The following is an 8,373-nucleotide window of genomic DNA, read 5'->3' as shown; positions in this document are numbered from 1 at the left end:
TAACTTTAGTCTTTAAAAACTATGAACTTCCTCAAATCGAGTTTCTTTAAAAATATGTTTATCAAATAAACATTAATTCATGTCAATCATAACTTTATCTCATGTCTATTCATTCTTCTTCCACGCCTATCAAAATATATATTTATTAAATAACCAATTATTGTCTCTCACTCACTCATCTTTGTTTGTCTTATTCCAAAATCACACTTCACGAATTTGGAATGCTTCCATATCAAGTAATATCATGTAGTTAAAGTTGTTTGTTTTATTAGGCCATTATTTTCTTCACTCTCTTCAATAGGTCACTCCATACTTCATTCATAACATCTCTCACTGCTCGATACACTCTCCCATAGTATATTTGTTCAAATCTATGTCCTTCCTAACTTACACACCAATATGATACACTATCTTCCACCATTGATTTGATTTGTCATTCACAAGTCTCTTATTTTGCAACTCACGCATTTCCTTATTCAAACTACAATCCAAAAATCTTTCACTTCCAATATCATTTATTTCTTATCACCATTATTTCTCTTCTTCTATTTATTAGATTGATTCATATCTCATTCCCACAATTTTCTCTATTCTCTTACAAACCCTTTACTCGTTCCAAGATCTTCTCTCTTGCTCGTTTTCTTTTTGCTCTTGCAATGGCATTCTCTGGCACATCCGACTTACTCCAAGCTTTTGAGTTGAGATTTTCTGATCTCGTTCACACTTATCACTCCATAAAATCTTTGACCATCCTACCAGGCAGCTTGATTCACCTTGAAGCCCTTCCAGCATTTTACTTACAAACTTCTCTTTCTGAACTTATTCATGTTCTAGCCTCTCCAAAACAAATGCCCATCTATCCTCACCTTATCAAAGTTTTCTACACCAACCTTTCTATCGACCATGATCACTCTTCTATCACTTCCATGGTACATGGAAAATTTTTCTCCTTTGACATATCTCAGTTAGGCAATGTTTTGAATATTTCTTCTTACGGTATTGAACTTCCCAACATTGTTCCTCTCGACCACTCTGTGTTTCAGAAAATCCTCCTCTCCACTCGCTCCACTCACTTCCCATGGCATGAGAGCAATCTCCTACCTCATGCTCTGTTGTTGTCCAAAATTCTTTCCTCCAATATCGTCTCTAAGTCGCCCTCCAGGGGATTTATTGCAAATGAAGTCTCCCTTCTTCTTTATGCCATCTTCTCTGCCTTTCCTATCAACTGGTCCAGTGTCATCTTCCACAACATGATCAACTTTCGTTCTTTTAAGTCTCTTCCCTTCGAATACTTCATCTCACTCATTCTTGAATTCTTCCAGATTCCTCTTGCAACCGATGTCGTCTACTACTCAAACAATATAATTGATGACTCCTCTCTTCATGAAGAAGAATCCTCTCCTCTAAACTCTGACGACGAAGGCCCTCAAGAAGCAGATCAAGCAGCAACTTCTGACCTTGACATCTTCACAGCTATTGTCAATATTCAGAACACCCAGGATCTCCTTCTGAAGAATCAAGCTTCACTACAACTCGGCCAAGATGCATTACTCCAAAAGTTCCACCCTTCCTCCGGCTCAAAATAAACTTTTTTTTTGGTCTGTAATAATTTTTAATTACTTTTGGTTTCTCTTACTCTGATCCCTTCCTTTTTGTCCATGACAAAGGGGGAGAAAACCTGTCTCCATTATTGGAGAAATACTCTCTTTAAATATTTTTCAATATTTTATCATATTATTATTTCTATGCATAATGTCTTTTTGACAGGGGAGCATATTTTGTCATCATAAAAAAGGGGGAGAATGTTGAGAAACTCTGTTTTGATGTCACATAATATGATACACTGTCGTATTTGATTTTATATGATAAGATAATATGTCCTCTTAAAAAATGTTATATTATGACTGAATATGTTTTGCCATAAATCTAACGAGTATTTGATGCAAGGATATCTCACCCAAAAAGGATGGAGACTTCCTGTTCAAGTACAACTAGTGCAATCATACTCCTTGAAGAAAAAAGCTTGATGAGCCATGCATTCCTAAAGTTCAACTGAAGAGATCGGCTACCTCAAGATGAAGATTTTTTTCTTCTTTAGAGTCATATGTAACAGAACCTTCAGGAACATGCATATTGCATATTAGATACTCATTCATAAAAACTATATCATAAAAGTATACGATAGTTTCAAAAAGCTCTTTTTTGAAAACTAATAATTGTACCTTCTTACAACCATTTATGAAAAGGTATTTTGACATGATTTTAAAATGTAATAATTGTACCTTACATCATATACAAGACAACATGAAAAGAAATGTAAGAAAAAGACAAAACATGAAATCGGCTACATAAAGAAAAACAAATATAATATGTTTTTTGAAAAGACTCTAGTTATCTTCTTTAAAGAAATAATTTTAAATATGGGTAAAAGACAAAACATGAAATTGGCTACATAAAGAAAAACAAATATAATATGTTTTGATAAAGACTCTAGTTACCTTTCTACAAACCCATAGAATGTCGACTTACTTGAAGTCATCATTCTCTCTATACAAGCATTAAATACCTCCTGTAAGAAATTCTTGTTTAATATCCTTCTCAAGAATGTCGACCTTCTTGTAGTCCTCATTCTCTCTGAAGACTTTGAAAAACACAACATAAAGAAAACACTTGACATGACTATGTACAAATAAATATCTCAAAGCACTCATTGTACTTACACTCATTTAAAGTAAAGAAGTACTTATGTACCTCAAATCATTAATTAGAATAAAGACAAAACTACAATCCAGCGTTCAATGTACTATTGTAATAAATAGACTTTTTACATAAAATATGTATTACCTAAAATATTACAACGACTAGTGTACCCTATATTTTACTTTTATGGAAAAAGGCATTCTCGAATTTCTCTAAAAGATGTTTTTGAAATGACATAACATTTCACATTTCAAAAAGGCTACGATTTCAAAATGTAACGACTACTTTTTTAAAAGCTATATAAACACACTCAAATAAACTATTCAACATGGAATGGAATAGACGTATGAGCTTACAACGAGAAAATTTTTATTCATTATTTGAAAAGAGAGCCTTGAAAAAGAAAGAGAAAAAAAAAGAAAGAAAAGAGAAAAAGTCAAGTCCAGCTCTTTGACAAAGAGTATCCTCTGAGTGACAAACAGAACATTCTGAGAATCCTTCATTCGTGCATTCATATCATTCTGAAGGTTCTATAGGAAGTATTGTAACTCTGTTATTCACTGTATTCCTTCTTTGTTGAAAGAAGTAGACCTCTGAGAAAGAGGGTGTTGTCCTTCTCTGTTGAGAGAAGAAGACCTATGTGGAAGAGGGTGTGCCCATTCTCTGTTGAGAGAAGAAGACCTCTGAGGAAGAGGGTGTTGTATTATTTATCCGGTGACTCGGATGTTATAGTGGAAAGCTCAAGTGGTTTGCTTGGGGACAGGATGTAGGTCTGGGTATTGACCGAACCAGTATAAATTCTGTGTTTTATGTGTTGTGCTTTATTGCCTGATTATTTTATTTTATCGATCTTTATCGTATTTCACTATTCACCCCCCCTCTAGTGGAATTTCACAACTTTCATGGGAAATACATCCTCAAAGAATGTAGCTTCTCGAAGCTCTACAATAGAGTTAACATCTATGCCAGATATGTCAGACTTAATTACTAAAAATTTGTAAGTATAGCTGTTCTCTACATAACCCAAAAAGACAACATCTACTGTTTTAGGACCCAACTTCTTCATATTGTGCTCTAGGACAAGTATCTTAGCAAGGCACCCTCAAACTTTAAGGTATTTCAAGCTAGCTTTCCTATTTCTCCAGAGTTCAAAAGGGCTACTGTCCTTATGCTTCTGAGGTATTCTATTCAGAATATGGCAAGCCGTATTCAGAGCATCCCCCCACATATAGGTAGGTAATCCAGAACTCCCAAGTAGAGTATTTATCATGTCAGTTAGGGTTCTATTCTTTCTTTCTGCAATCTCATTGGATTGAGGAGAATATGGAGCAGTAAACTCATGAACTATTCCAACAGACTTGCAATATTCATCGAGTTTATTAGAGGTATATTCTCCTCCTCTATCAGACTTCAATCTTTTAAGTTTTTTACCGGATTGTGTTTCTGCTTCATTCTTAAAATTAAGAAACTTATCAAAAGCTTCATCTTTTGATTTTAGCAGATACACATAACAGTATTTAGTGCTATCATCTATAAAAGTGATAAAATACTTTTTATGATTTCTAGTTAACACTCTATTAAACTCAGAGATATCTGTGTGCATCAGATCCAATATTTCAGAATCTCTAACAATCGTATGGAATGGTTTTCTACATTGTTTTGCTTGCACACAAATTTCACATTTTTTAGTTTTATCTATGGAATGCTCAGAAATCATTTTCAAGTTCATCATGCGTTTCACAGAGTTGAAATTCACATGACCTAATCGATTATGCCATAAGTCACATGATTCTATGTTATATGCAACATTAGACAATGAATCAAATGAAACATCATTTTCTAATTTATCACTGCAAACATGTTCAACACGAAGTTTAAACAAACCATCATCTAAATACCTCTTGCCAATAAAAGTTCAAGAATGTAAAATCACAACTTTATTACATTTAAAGTTAAATTCATAACCCTCTCTAACAAGACATGAACCACTTAGAATGTTCCTTCTAACTACAGGCACATGGTGCACTCTGTGTAAAGATAGAACTCGTCCTGAAGGAAACTTCAGATCCACGCGTTCAATCCCTAACACCTTTGCAGCCGTTGAATTGCCCATAGTCACGGATCTGCCTGCAACAGCCTGGTATGAGACAAAGACAGACTTATCAGCACAAACGTGCACATTAGCCCCAGTGTCAACCAGCCACTCAGTTGGCTCATAAACGTGATAGATTTGTGGGTTAACAGAAACATACCCAGTACTAGTCCCAACGATCTTAGTCACCATGTTGACTTGAGGTGTTCCTTTTGTGGTCCCATGAGTTTTAGCCTTCTTGGAAGGACATTCCTTAGCCCAGTGCCCAACCTGCCCACAGTTCCAGCACGGTTTGTTCTTTGCCTTTTTCTGGATTTTGGCCTTAGGTTTAAACTGGTTTTTCATTGCAGATTTCGGTTTTTGTCATTTGCCCTTAAAAGCTCTGGTCATCATGTTCACCTTAGGCGGTTCAGTTGGCATCACGATCTGTTTCTGGCTCCTATGCTCCTCTTCAATGGCAATAGCTACCATAAGATCATCTAGGGAAATCTTCCTTCTACGGTGCTTGAGAGTAGGAAATTTCTCTACGATGGTCATAACTTGAAACTTCTCAGGAAGTTTCATTTTGGCCTCAGTTAAACTATGGAGCAGTAGCAGAAACCTTGGTCTTCGGTATTGTACTTCTTGTCAAGTTGATCCCATAGACCCTTAGCAGTGGTAGACGAAGAACAATACACATTGAACAATGTGTTGGACAGAGCCAACAGTATACAGCCACGGCATATACTATCCTTTTCTTTCCACCCGACGCGGCGCGACACGGCACGGCGCGCGCGCGCGTGTGTGGTGGACATCTCACTCCCTTGTTCTCAGGAACAAGTGTATGAGTTCACTAGTTGCTTATAAAGCCCTCAGAAAACTCAAGCAAAAGCAATATGGGACTATTCCACCTCATCAAGACCACTTTCTCTAAACAACCCATTTTCTTCTTTGAATTTTCTCTCCCTTCATTCTTACACCTAACAAGCACAAGCTACAGATTTAATTTATTCTTTTCTTTTTTGCTATTTTATTTAAAATAATATGTTAGTTTCTTTAGTTTCTTTTTATTGGCTCAGTCGCAAGAATATCATGCAATTGTAGTGATTTGCATTACACGATTATTTCATTTATCTCCCTCTTGTTGGTGCCTTGTCAGGTTAAATTTAACATCAGTTACCAAGACGTAGCCTGTTTCCGAGCGACCCTCTTGTTCACACGTTTTCTTTTGCTTCCCTAACATAATACTACTGCTAGGGAGCTTAGATTTTCCTGTATGAGATCTCTTCCTTCTAACAGAAGACTATTTAAGCCAACCACAAAAGAAGAAGCCAAGGACACCAAGCTATAAGGCATAGGCAAAGGCCAGCCTGAAGATTAACAAAATAACTTGCCTAATTAGTTCTTACTGAACTTTTTTTTTGGGCACGCCCTTTGCCTTCTTATGGGAAAATACCACTGCGTCCGCTTGTGCACACACTTATAAAATTATGGTTTCAAAAGTTAAGAATGGTTGTCATTTTTAAGAGAAAGTAGGGATGGCAGTGGACCGGGGCGGGGAAGGGGGCAGAGGACAAGGTCTCCACCCCCGCCCTGTCTCAAAATTCTGCCGTCCATCCCCCCCTGTCTCAAAATTCTGCCCTCCATCTCCTGTCTAAACAGGGTGAGACGGGGCGAAGCCCCGTTTCTCCTTGGTCCACTGCCATCCCTAAAGGCATTTTAGTTATTTTACTAACGGGAATCGGGGAAGGAGTTGGAGCGGGGGCGGGAAAAAGTTTAAGTCCATCTCCGCCTCTATCCCTGAATGGGTTTTGATTTTAACCTTCATCTCCGCCTCCATCCCCGGTCCGCACGGCGGCTCCCCCGGGGTACACTGCCATCCCTAAGAGAAAGACATTACGTACATAAACGGCTTTACCATGTCAAAAGGTTTATGTTCACAAGAAAGTCATTGGTCAACACGTTTCATTAATTAATTTAGTCTGCCTAATCTTAGCTTGACTAAAAGAGAGAGAGAGAGAGAGACCCATTGCCAACCTTAAATCAGCACCTTTTGAATTGCCTTTAGGCCAACTTAGTGGTGGAGCCACATTGAGGTCAGGGTGGGCACGTGCCCACCCTCGTGCCCACCCTGAACAAAAACTTTTTAATAAGGGGCTCAGGTCAAGGGTGGGCAGTGCCCACCCAGACACAATAAATTAAAGAAGGATGAAGCTCTCTCTCTCTCTCTCTCTCAACCCAACAATCCCCTTAATGGAGGGGTTAATTAATTTCTTAGGGCTGGTAAACAAGCTCTCGTTAAAGCTACACCCCTCCTCTTTGTGAGCCAATAACGAGCTGGCTCGTCTTCTAAAAAATGTTTTTTAAAGCTTGATAATATATAAAATATATGTATCATACATATAAATATATGTTTAATCCATGAATAAAACATATATAATTTACATTTTATGTATATAATATATCTATAAATATATAATATAAAAGTATATATAGATATATAATATGTAAAATGACTTATACAAGTCTACCCAATCGAGCTTGCCATGTTCATGCCCGGCTCATTTACCCAAATGAGCTAGATGATAGCTTGGCTCGTTGAGCTTAATTTCTGAGTCAAGCCGAGCCAAATGGCAAGTTGTTCATCTCGTTTTCCCAGCACTAGAGTTTGTGCCCACCCTAATTCAGATTTCTGGCTCCGCCGACTTGATCGGAACCGGCCAATACCGACTTTGACAACATTGCTCCCATCCCAGGACATATCTTCCCGTCCTTCCAGCCTAGGCATCAAATTCTTGGCTTTTTTAGACTTGAAGCCAACCCACCTACTCATGTAGACTTTGGTTACTTTGTTATACATTAGAGTGATAGGTTTAGTTGTTTCCAACAGTCGAACACCAAATTTCTCAGAATTGGGGAACAAGGTGCTTGACACTGAAGTGATTATAAACCCATTAGTTATTTAAGATAATCGATGTCCATCTTTTGACAAAATGATACCTAACTCTACCGTAATCAGGTTAGAGTAAAACCTCTGATGATAAGAGGTGCGTTGGATGCCGTTCATCCATGAGATGAACAGAAACCCTAACACCATATATCTTCTTTTTTTTTCAACCATTTTATTTTTTGTGTTTTAGACATCCCCGTATGGGTTTTGATTTTAACCTCCATTCCTAGTCCAAATGAGGCGAGGCCAGGTGGGTCCATTCCCAGGCCGGGTGGGGTCATTCCCCTTTATTCACTGTCATCCCTAATTGCAAGTTAGTGAGGTAGTTTTCCTTGGTTAAAAAAAAGATTTAAAAAGCAAGAGTGCTGTCAGCTTGTCAAGGTTGGGTCAAGATGAAAACTCCAACTAAAATCTCCTCTAGCCAACCCAAACAGAATTGACTCCACACAACCTCAAAATCATCAACATTTGTTGCATTTTGGAATGGGAAATTTTCGAAAAAACACCTAAAGTTTTGGCATTAACCAAAAAACATACCTAAGCTTTAGCTATTTCTAAAAATACACTTAAAATTTTCCAGAGTTAATCAAAAAGAAATTTTCATCCATCTAACTTAAAGTTATCACTAACCCAAGTTGAGTTCATAAGGTAA

Source organism: Nuphar pumila, chromosome 3, assembly GCF_984573655.1.
Source record: "Nuphar pumila chromosome 3, dmNupPumi1.hap1.1, whole genome shotgun sequence".
NCBI classification, from domain to species: domain Eukaryota; kingdom Viridiplantae; phylum Streptophyta; class Magnoliopsida; order Nymphaeales; family Nymphaeaceae; genus Nuphar; species Nuphar pumila.
This window is presented reverse-complemented; position numbering follows the sequence as displayed.